Here is a 9206-nt window from a genome sequence, read left to right as displayed (position 1 = left end):
AACTTTAGGACATGTCTACATTTAAGGGTAGGGCAAGAGAAGAACTAGAGGAAGAAGAGGAGTGACCAGAGACACAGTAGAAGAACCAGGAGAGGGCAGTAGCACAGAAGCCAAGGAAGAAGCTATGACTAAAGGGGAAATAGAGGTAGACATTTTAAAGCAGTCACAGGTGACTAGAACTGAGATGAGATCTTTGGATATGGCAAATAGGACGCATCTGAGGGAGAGGTCACGGAGAGAATATTTTCAGTCGAGTGATGGAGCCAGAAGCCAGATTACAAAAGGTGAATGACTGTCAGCTGCTTGAACTGCAACAAGTATAACCTTTGAGAAGTCTGTAAAGTCGAGGAAAGTGGCTGTGGCGAGGCAGGGCAAGACATTAATTGAAAGGAAGATCTGTATATCTAAGAGGCAAGGGCCTCACAACAGACCAAGGTTAACACTTCTGAGCAAGGAAGTGTTATGAAGGTGCCCAAACTAAGAGCATTCTAGTGATGTGAGTACACCAACATCTCATGAAACCTCTCACAGGATGCTCACTCCCCTATACCCTACAGTCTTGGGGATCTCTCTCCACCTTTTAGAGCATTTACCCTATGTCCATGTTTTGAAACTTGACTCATTTCTTTCCTTTTTATGGGCTATTTGCAATATGTTAATCTCTTCTGTTGTTTATAAGACGTGTAGCCAAAGTAACTTCATAGATATTTAACATTTGAATTATTTTTAACATATAGTAAGAGCAGCCCAGGGACACTGAAAAAGCATACATATATATATATATATATATATATATATATATATATATATATAATGATAACGACAAAGTCAACCACAACCACTATTACTATAGCAACAGCAACATTAGCTACTGCTAAGTTTCCTTTGCTTTGTGCTAGGACAGTGCTAAGAGCTTTCAATGGATTATCTCATTGAATCCCCACACAGTTCTATGAAGCAGGGACTACTAACGTCTACATTTTACAGATGAAGAAACCATGTTTAGAGAGACTAAGTTGCCCAAGGTCACAGAGCTTACGAGTGGTGAAATGATATGACAGAGACTGATACTATACTTCTTTTTTTTTTTTTTTTTCTGCGGTACGCGGGCCTCTCACTGTTGTGGCCTCTCCCGTTGCGGAGCACAGGCTCCGGACGCGCAGGCTCAGCGGCCATGGCTCACGGGCCCAGCCGCTCTGCTGCATGTGGGATCTTCCCTGACCGGAGCACAAACCCATGTCCCCTGCATCGGCAGGCGGACTCTCAACCACTGGACCACCAGGGAAGCCCTAGAACTTCTTTATATATTCAGATATTAACCCTTTGAATGTGATATACCACAAATATTATTTTCCCAGTTTGTCATTTGACCTTTTATTTTACTTCATTTTTTTAAAGTGATTGTGGAAATCAAATTGTTACGGAATTTAGATTCCACTGGACACATTGAAAGAGTGATGTCACAGTTTCATTATAAAATAAAATATTTACAATATACCAGGACTTATATCCTTCACTGTTATTTAAATATATATTGAAAATTTTTAGATATCAACTTTAAAAAGTATAATTTTTTCAAAGTTCTTTTAGGAGATTCCTGATGAGGTACCTGAGGGACAACGTTTGAAAGTTTTAGGTCCTCATCAATAATTTCAGTAGTTTGACACCACGAAACAAAACAGCCTGTGCAGGTATCAGGAAAGATGATGTGACTTCGTAGTCTGAAAGGGTGAAGTCCAAACTCTGCCAGTTACTACAGGCAAGTCACAAACCTATTTGAGCCTCCTTTTCACCATAAATAATACATGGAGACAATAATGTACCTTCCGCATGGGGTCATTATGAAGATTAAGGGATAATGTCAATGTGTTTACAATATAATAGACCATAAATATTTTCATACTGCTTATGTAGTTAACAAAATGAAGGCGTGGTTTGCCTTACCAGACTATCAGTTATCTAGGATCAAATTACTTCCCTCTGATTTTTCTTCTTCCTTTTCACAGCCTGCATAAAAATCTAAAGAAGCTATTACGTGCTAGTATGATGATTTTGGAATGCCATTCATTCATTTAATAGTATGCCTCTATTTATATTATATATATCAGGAACTATGCTAAGTGTAAAGATTCAAAGATAAGATATGATCCCCACCCTCTCTAGGAACTAATCATGAACTAAGAGAGGCTATAACAGGTAAACAAACGTAGTCAGTGCTGTGCTATTTTTGCGATGACAGAGGTATACAAGCATTCGTCCTGCAGCACAGAGCTCTTAATTCAAGCTGAGATAGTCAGTGTTTTCCAATCAGATAATAACAAGGTAAACTCTAAAGAAGGAAAAGAAGTTAGCATAACGGACGAAGATATTCTAGGAACAGGAAACAGAGTGGGCAAACATTCAAGGGTGAAAGAGCCAGGAAGCTGCCCTTCCTTCAGTAAGGATAGAGCAGCGTGCGCACTTGAGAATGACAAAAGGCGGGCCTAGAGATGAAGCTAGGAACCAGGACATGGAGGGAGGGGCAGGTGCTGCCAAGGAACTTGAATTTATGCTGAGTGCTGTCAGCAGCAAAGTGTCGTCATCAGATCTGTGTTCTCCAGAGATCACTTTGGCTGCCTCCTGAAGAGTTCATTGGAAAGAAAACCACATAAAGCTTTTATAGTCATTCATTCATTGACTCTTCATTCAGTTTTTCAACAATTATTTATTGAGGTCCTACATGTTCCATTGTGTGAATATACCATGATTAATTTCTCTATTATACTGTAGATGGATCTCTGTAGTTTCTAATTTGGGGCTATTACAAAGAGAACTTGGTGCACATAGGTATGCATCTCTGGGTCCTTCTAGGAGTGCAGTTATTATGTCATAGTGAATACACATTCACTTTTGGTAGATGTGCCAAAAAACTTCTGCTGGTGGTTGTGCTACTTTGCACTCATACCTCTCCAAAATATGTTTGCTATTGTCAGTCTTTTAAATTTTAGTCATTTTGTTGGGTGTGTAATGGTATCACATTGTGGTTTCAATTTTCATTTCCTTCCTGACCAACAATATTGAACATAATTTCACATGTTTGTTGGCCATTTGGATATCTTCTTTGTGTCTCTTCAAGGATTTTGTGCATTTTTCTATTCGGTCTATATTTGATGTGTAAGATATATGTGAATATTTTTTTCATATACATATTTATTAAATGTGTGTGTTTCTTCTCCCATTATATGAACTGACTTTTCATTCTTGATGTCTTTTGATGAAAAGTTTTCAATTTTAATATAGTCCAGTTTATCAATTTTTTTCTTTTATGATGAATGCCTTTTATGTTCAGTTTAAGAAAGCTTTGACTTCTTCAAGGTCAAAGAGATGTTCTCTATTTTCTTGTAAGATCTTTAGTATTTTACTTTTCACATTTATGTCTGTAATCCATATGAAGTAGATTTTTTGGTGTCTATTCTCTCCAATTCCTAAAAATGTTTTCTACTTAACAATGGATAGGCTCAATTTCTTTTTTTTCATTAATTGAAGGCAGGGCACATATCCAAGTGAGTGTAGTGGGATTAGAGAGAGGACATGTGATTGCTCACTATGAGGATAGCCTGAGAATTTTAAGGCGCTTTATTTTATCTCTTCAATGAATACTTCTTCAGTTGTCCCATCCAAAGCATTTTCTATCTCTTTTAAATTTGATGGCTCTTATTGTCTGTACCAGACATTTCACATATACAATGTTTCACAAATACAAACATTTCACACTGTGGTTCTCAGGGAAGATACAATAGATATTCTTTCAGCATTTGAGAGTATATTAATGAGGCTTCTCATAGCTGGAAGTAATGAACTGGGGCATTGGCTACCCCCAAACCATACTTGGGGTCATAGGGGTAGAGGGGATCAAGATCTTGGCACACCTGTAACCCGTTCATGGCACACCTGATAGAAAGCTCTGGTTTATGTCACTGATTTCAAGTTTATTTACCTTTTATGTAATAAATTGTTGTGCAGTGAGTTGACCGGTACTTCTTAACTTTTAGATTCATCATAATCACATGAAGGGTTTATTAAAATACAAATTTCTGAGCTTCATCCCCAAAGCTTTTGCTTCTGTATGTCTGGGGTGGGGTCTGAGAATTTCCATTTCCACCAAGTTCCTGGTGATGTGATGCTGCTGGTCCAGGGACCACACTTTGAGAAGCACTATCTAAACCTTCTAACTCTCAGCACAGTGCCTATATACGTAGGTGGCTTTCAGTATCTTTTGACTGTTGACCATTTGAAAAAGTCAATGAGAAATGAAAAAATAACTCTTATTTATCCTTAAGGATTTGGTATAAATACTCCTCTGTGAAGCGATCTCTTACCTTTCAAGCCAGAGTTAACCTCCTCTTCATTTATATCATTGTTGAAACTTATACATATTTTCATTGGTGTACTTAGCACATTCTTTTGTAATTATAGCTTACAACTATGTCTAAAAGTATGTATTTTGAAGTCAGACAAATATGGCTTCAGATGTGAGGTCTGACACTTATTAACTCTGTAAAATTGAACAAATTAACAGCTCTGAGCTTTTTTTTAAAATAGATCTTTATTGGAGTATAATTGCTTCACAATACTGTGTTTGTTTCTGTTGTACAACAAGGTGAGTCAGCCATGTGCATACACATGTCCCCATATCCCCTCCCTCTTGAGCCTCCCTCCCACTCTCCCTATCCCACCCCTTTAGGTCGTCACAAAGCATCGAGCTGAAATGAGACAGCTCTGAGTTTTAATTCCTTGTTTTTAAAGTATAGATGATACTACCTAATCTGGGTTTTGTATTACATGGGGCTCCATTGCAGACCCTTAATAAATGATAATGCTCCTTCCATTCCAGACCCCAGACCCAGTCCCCTGAGGCAGGATGGTATCCTACTCATTCTTGTATCCCCTGTGTCTAGCACTGTTCCTGGAACATGGTACACACTGAATAAATGATGAATCAACAAGCCAACCAGCAAGTCTAACAACACCCCTGGATCATAAATATTTTAGGCCTAACTTTTTCCAAAACCTATAGTTTCATTTCAGTGTATGTTTATGGAGAAATCACTCAAGGGTAAAGTTTCTGAGGCTATGTCAGAGCCTTTGAGGGAATACCTGAGCTGCCTGAGTTCGGGATAGACTGTTTTCTACAAATACCTTTGAACCAGAAAGGAGTCAAAGATATTGAGACAATTTCACATTCCTCTTGGACTTGGCCAGGACTAAACTGAACCCCAGGACTATGGAGAAACCACAGGTTGAATAATTTGTCTACACATATTCTCGTCAATGTTCGACCAGCTTCACACTTAAAGAGCCCCAGGTCCCATCTTCACATACACATGATTCTACACCATCCTAAATGGATTAGAGAGCTGAGTAGCTGAGGGTGTTTCCTGTATGCACTTTTGCTGTATGAGGGAGTGTCGCCTGTCTTAGCTTTCAGTACTGAGCAATAAAACTGCACCAAGTTATATAGCAGCATCACTATATGTCAGTGGTTCTCAACTGGGTGATTTTGCTCCTCTGCCCCTGCTAGAGGACAGTTGACAATGTCTGGAAACATTTGGGGTTGTACAGGTCACAGCTTGGGGGAGGGTACTACGGGCGGGCATCTGGTTGGTAGAGACCAGGGATACTGCTGACCATCTGCAACGCACGGGGCACCTCCCCACCCCACCCGCACTGTGATGACAAAATCTTTCCAGCCTCAGATGTCAGTAGTGTCAAGGCTGAGAAATTCTGGCATGTGTTTTTCTTTTTTTATCATTGAATTTTGGAAAAATAATTACAAACTGAGGGCAAAGTCTCAAATAAAAAAGACTTGTTATGAAAAGTAAACAAAGACAACCACAACCACAACAACAAAAAACTGGCTACATCCACACTCTTGAGGAGATTATAGGTAAAAAAGAAAAGCACCATCTGTTTTATAAGTTGATGAAAGGTGAGTGTACAATGTAATTTCATTTGCCAGGCTTCTATTTTAGAAATGAATTCACATATAGATATTGTATCTTTCTCTGAAAATTGGCTTTATGTAAAAAGCATCTACAATAAAAGAATATTCTTTCTATATAATTAACTTCATTTTGTGTTTCAGCTATGTAGAAAGTAGCAAATTCAGGTTAGAAGTATCTCTAATGCTGCTTGGCTTATTAACACTGCAAAGATTTGTGTCTGTTTCGAAAGGATCCTTGAACATTTCTCCAGAAGGTCATTTTGTTTTGCTTTAAAAAATGAAAATATGTTTGTCTGCATTGCAGATAGGAATAAAATCAGATGGTCACATGCCTTTTCCTCCACAGAGCCGAAAAAGCAGGGAGCTAATGTGACTGAATGGTCAATGTATCCACTCTGGTAATCAGTTACTTCTGAAACACAGTGTATTTTAGGATGGAAGGAACCCTCTGAGGGAGGTATCCCTTCCCATTCTAGAAGTAGAACTTGCACTGTGAACCCAGCAAATAAAAAGAGAATTGAGAGTTTAACTTACTTAAATTGATCTGTGTGCTTAGAAGCTAACGATGTAAATTCAGCCATCGCTGTCATGCATTCGCAGGAGTCAGGTGCTGCTCTGCATGGCTGGTTTCTATTTTTGCATCACGCAGGAAGATCTTTGTAACACGTCGCTGAAGACAGATCCCTGCCTCTGTGACTATAGAGTGAGGTCAGTTTCATACTCTTTGTCTTTTCCTATGAAAAAAACAGAAGCATTTGGCTAAAAATCTTATGCATATTTTAAGATCAACCTAACAGTGACTCGTTTAAAACAGTACAGCTGGTTTCTTATGCACATCATCTCCCCTCATGTCCATCTTGCTTGGAATAGATTATTTGGGATGTTTGTGGTCAGGGGACCAGCATCCTGCTTCTGGCCCTGTCATTAGCTCATTGTATAAGATTAGATTAATCTTAAGACTAATATCTCAATTTCCTCCTATATCAAGTGAGATAATAATGCCTGCTTTTGTTATCTCACAGATTCTTGCATGCAACTATACCTTTATTGTTTTTCTGTTCCCTCTGCTCTAATATCTCTTCACCAATGTCTCCACTTCACAATCATGTACTCAATGTCTTTGGAAGTACCTGGTAAACACCGTTCCTTAAATATTTGTTGAATGAAGTGTAAGTTATTCCAGTTGTATAATTCTTCCTACCAATACTCTGTGTGAGGGGGATTCCATGTTAACTGGTGTTTCAGTGGTTCCATAAGCCAAAATCTCTTGAACATCTCTTAAAAAGGTCCAAAGACAGAGAAACCATGGCATCATAACTTTGATTCTTAAAATTAGTGGAGTTTATTTGTTTTTTTAATTTATTTTTGTGAAGTATAGTTGATGTACAGTGTTGTGTTAATTGAAGTTTATTTTTTATAGGTGAGAGAGATCATGTTGTATTGGTTAAGAAATGGGCATTGGAATAAGGCAATCCTGGGTTGAATTCTGCTTCTGAAACTTACTCGTGAAGCACAGGTTTCTTGAACTACATAAACTCCAGTTTTATTTTCTATAAAAAAGGAATAGTAATAATATTAATATATTCCTTATAGTATTATTCTGAGGATTAAATGAGATAATCCATATAAAGCGCTTAGCACGATGCCTAGCACATAGTAGGTATATTAGGGTAGGCTAGGCTGCAATAACAAGTAAATCCCCCAAATAAATAATGACTCAACACATTAGTCTGAGGAATATGTTCTTGGTTAGCAGGTGGCTCACCTTTATGGAACATTAGGAAGGAAAGGGTGGTGTAGGCCTTGGCCAGGAAGTTACCATATCCCTCTGCTCTCATTCCCTTGGTGAGAATTCCTCACAGAGAGGAAAGAATAGATGGTTGCTCAGTATTACAAGAAGTGTCAATGGATTAATTGGATGGAGAGTGCAGTAAGAGATGAAATCTGAGGATTAAAATGTTTCAAATTCCTGTAAAGATATCAGTGTCTTTAATATATTGATAAATTAGGCATGAGGGAGGGTAAGTAGGATGGGAAGAGAAATTACGAATTCTGATTTAAAATACTGAATTAGATGTCCAGAAGAATATGCACCTGGAAGAGTCTTTTGGAAATTTGGATATGTAGGATTAGACCTGAAGGGAAGAGTTCAGGGTGGTAATAGCTTCTTTGGAAGTCATTCACATAGAATCAATGATTATATCCTTGTGAACAAAGGCGGTGTATTGATTTTAATTGCCCTTATTTCTTGCACCTTTGCTGCCAGTTTTGCTCTAACATTTGCTCAAATAACAAAAGTCTTATAACACACTAGAGTTTTCCAAAAGGTGACTGGAATGTAAAGATCTTAATGACCATCCCCTTGAACAGTAGGGCAAAAATGCCCTTACATCAGTCCCAGAGATTGCGGAGGCCAAGACATATAATTCAGACAATATCAAATATATTTACCATCTATAAAGTGGAGATATAATAACATCTGCCTAATGGAGTTTTTGTGAAGATTAAAATAGATGCTACAAGTTAAGGGTCTCTAAGTGTCTGGCACATGGTAAGTTCTACCGTCCTACTTACCCACTTCCAAATGGTTTCCATTATTATTACTATGCCCTTAGCCTAAATATACAATCCAAAGACATCCAACCTGAGACAGATTTAGTAAGTGCCCTCATTTTGCCCTGAGAAGGAAGTTCTTGTGCTGTGCTTAGGCTAGTCCAACTTCACCATCAACCCCCCCATGTGAGTCCTTCCAGTTGCCCACCAAACAGAGAGCTTTCTGGAGGAGATGTCCCATCTGTTCAGTGTCCTCTTGGAAAATAAAAGGATCTGCTCTCAAACTATACACTAGTTTTACTTTTGGGGAAATTTTTATTTTTATTTTTGCTATTATGTAGACCAAGGGTCAGGAAAAAATGCCAAGTGTGTGTTTCCCTTCTGAATTGTCTTAAATTTGTATTTAGGTCTTTAAAAGACTTTCGAGTTCACAGAAGCCTTCTTCTCGTCCCTAGGGTACTTTATGTTGCATTTTCTGCTTTGACATCAGTTTAGAAATACCAACTAATGATATAATATCATGCTACTTTTCTAGATTAGCTTGCTTGTTGATTTTTTGTTTATAGTTTACTGTTTTCACTTCAAGATTTTTATTTAACTGCTATCCAGCCTTTAAACTTCTGTGTGATGTTAGTATGCAAATATATGAAAGTTTAGTGAGATATAATAA

The sequence above is a fragment of the Phocoena phocoena genome, chromosome 18, assembly GCF_963924675.1.
Source record: "Phocoena phocoena chromosome 18, mPhoPho1.1, whole genome shotgun sequence".
Classification (NCBI taxonomy): Eukaryota; Metazoa; Chordata; class Mammalia; order Artiodactyla; family Phocoenidae; genus Phocoena; species Phocoena phocoena.
The sequence above is the reverse complement of the archived record's forward strand: the minus strand, read 5'-3'. Positions refer to the sequence as shown.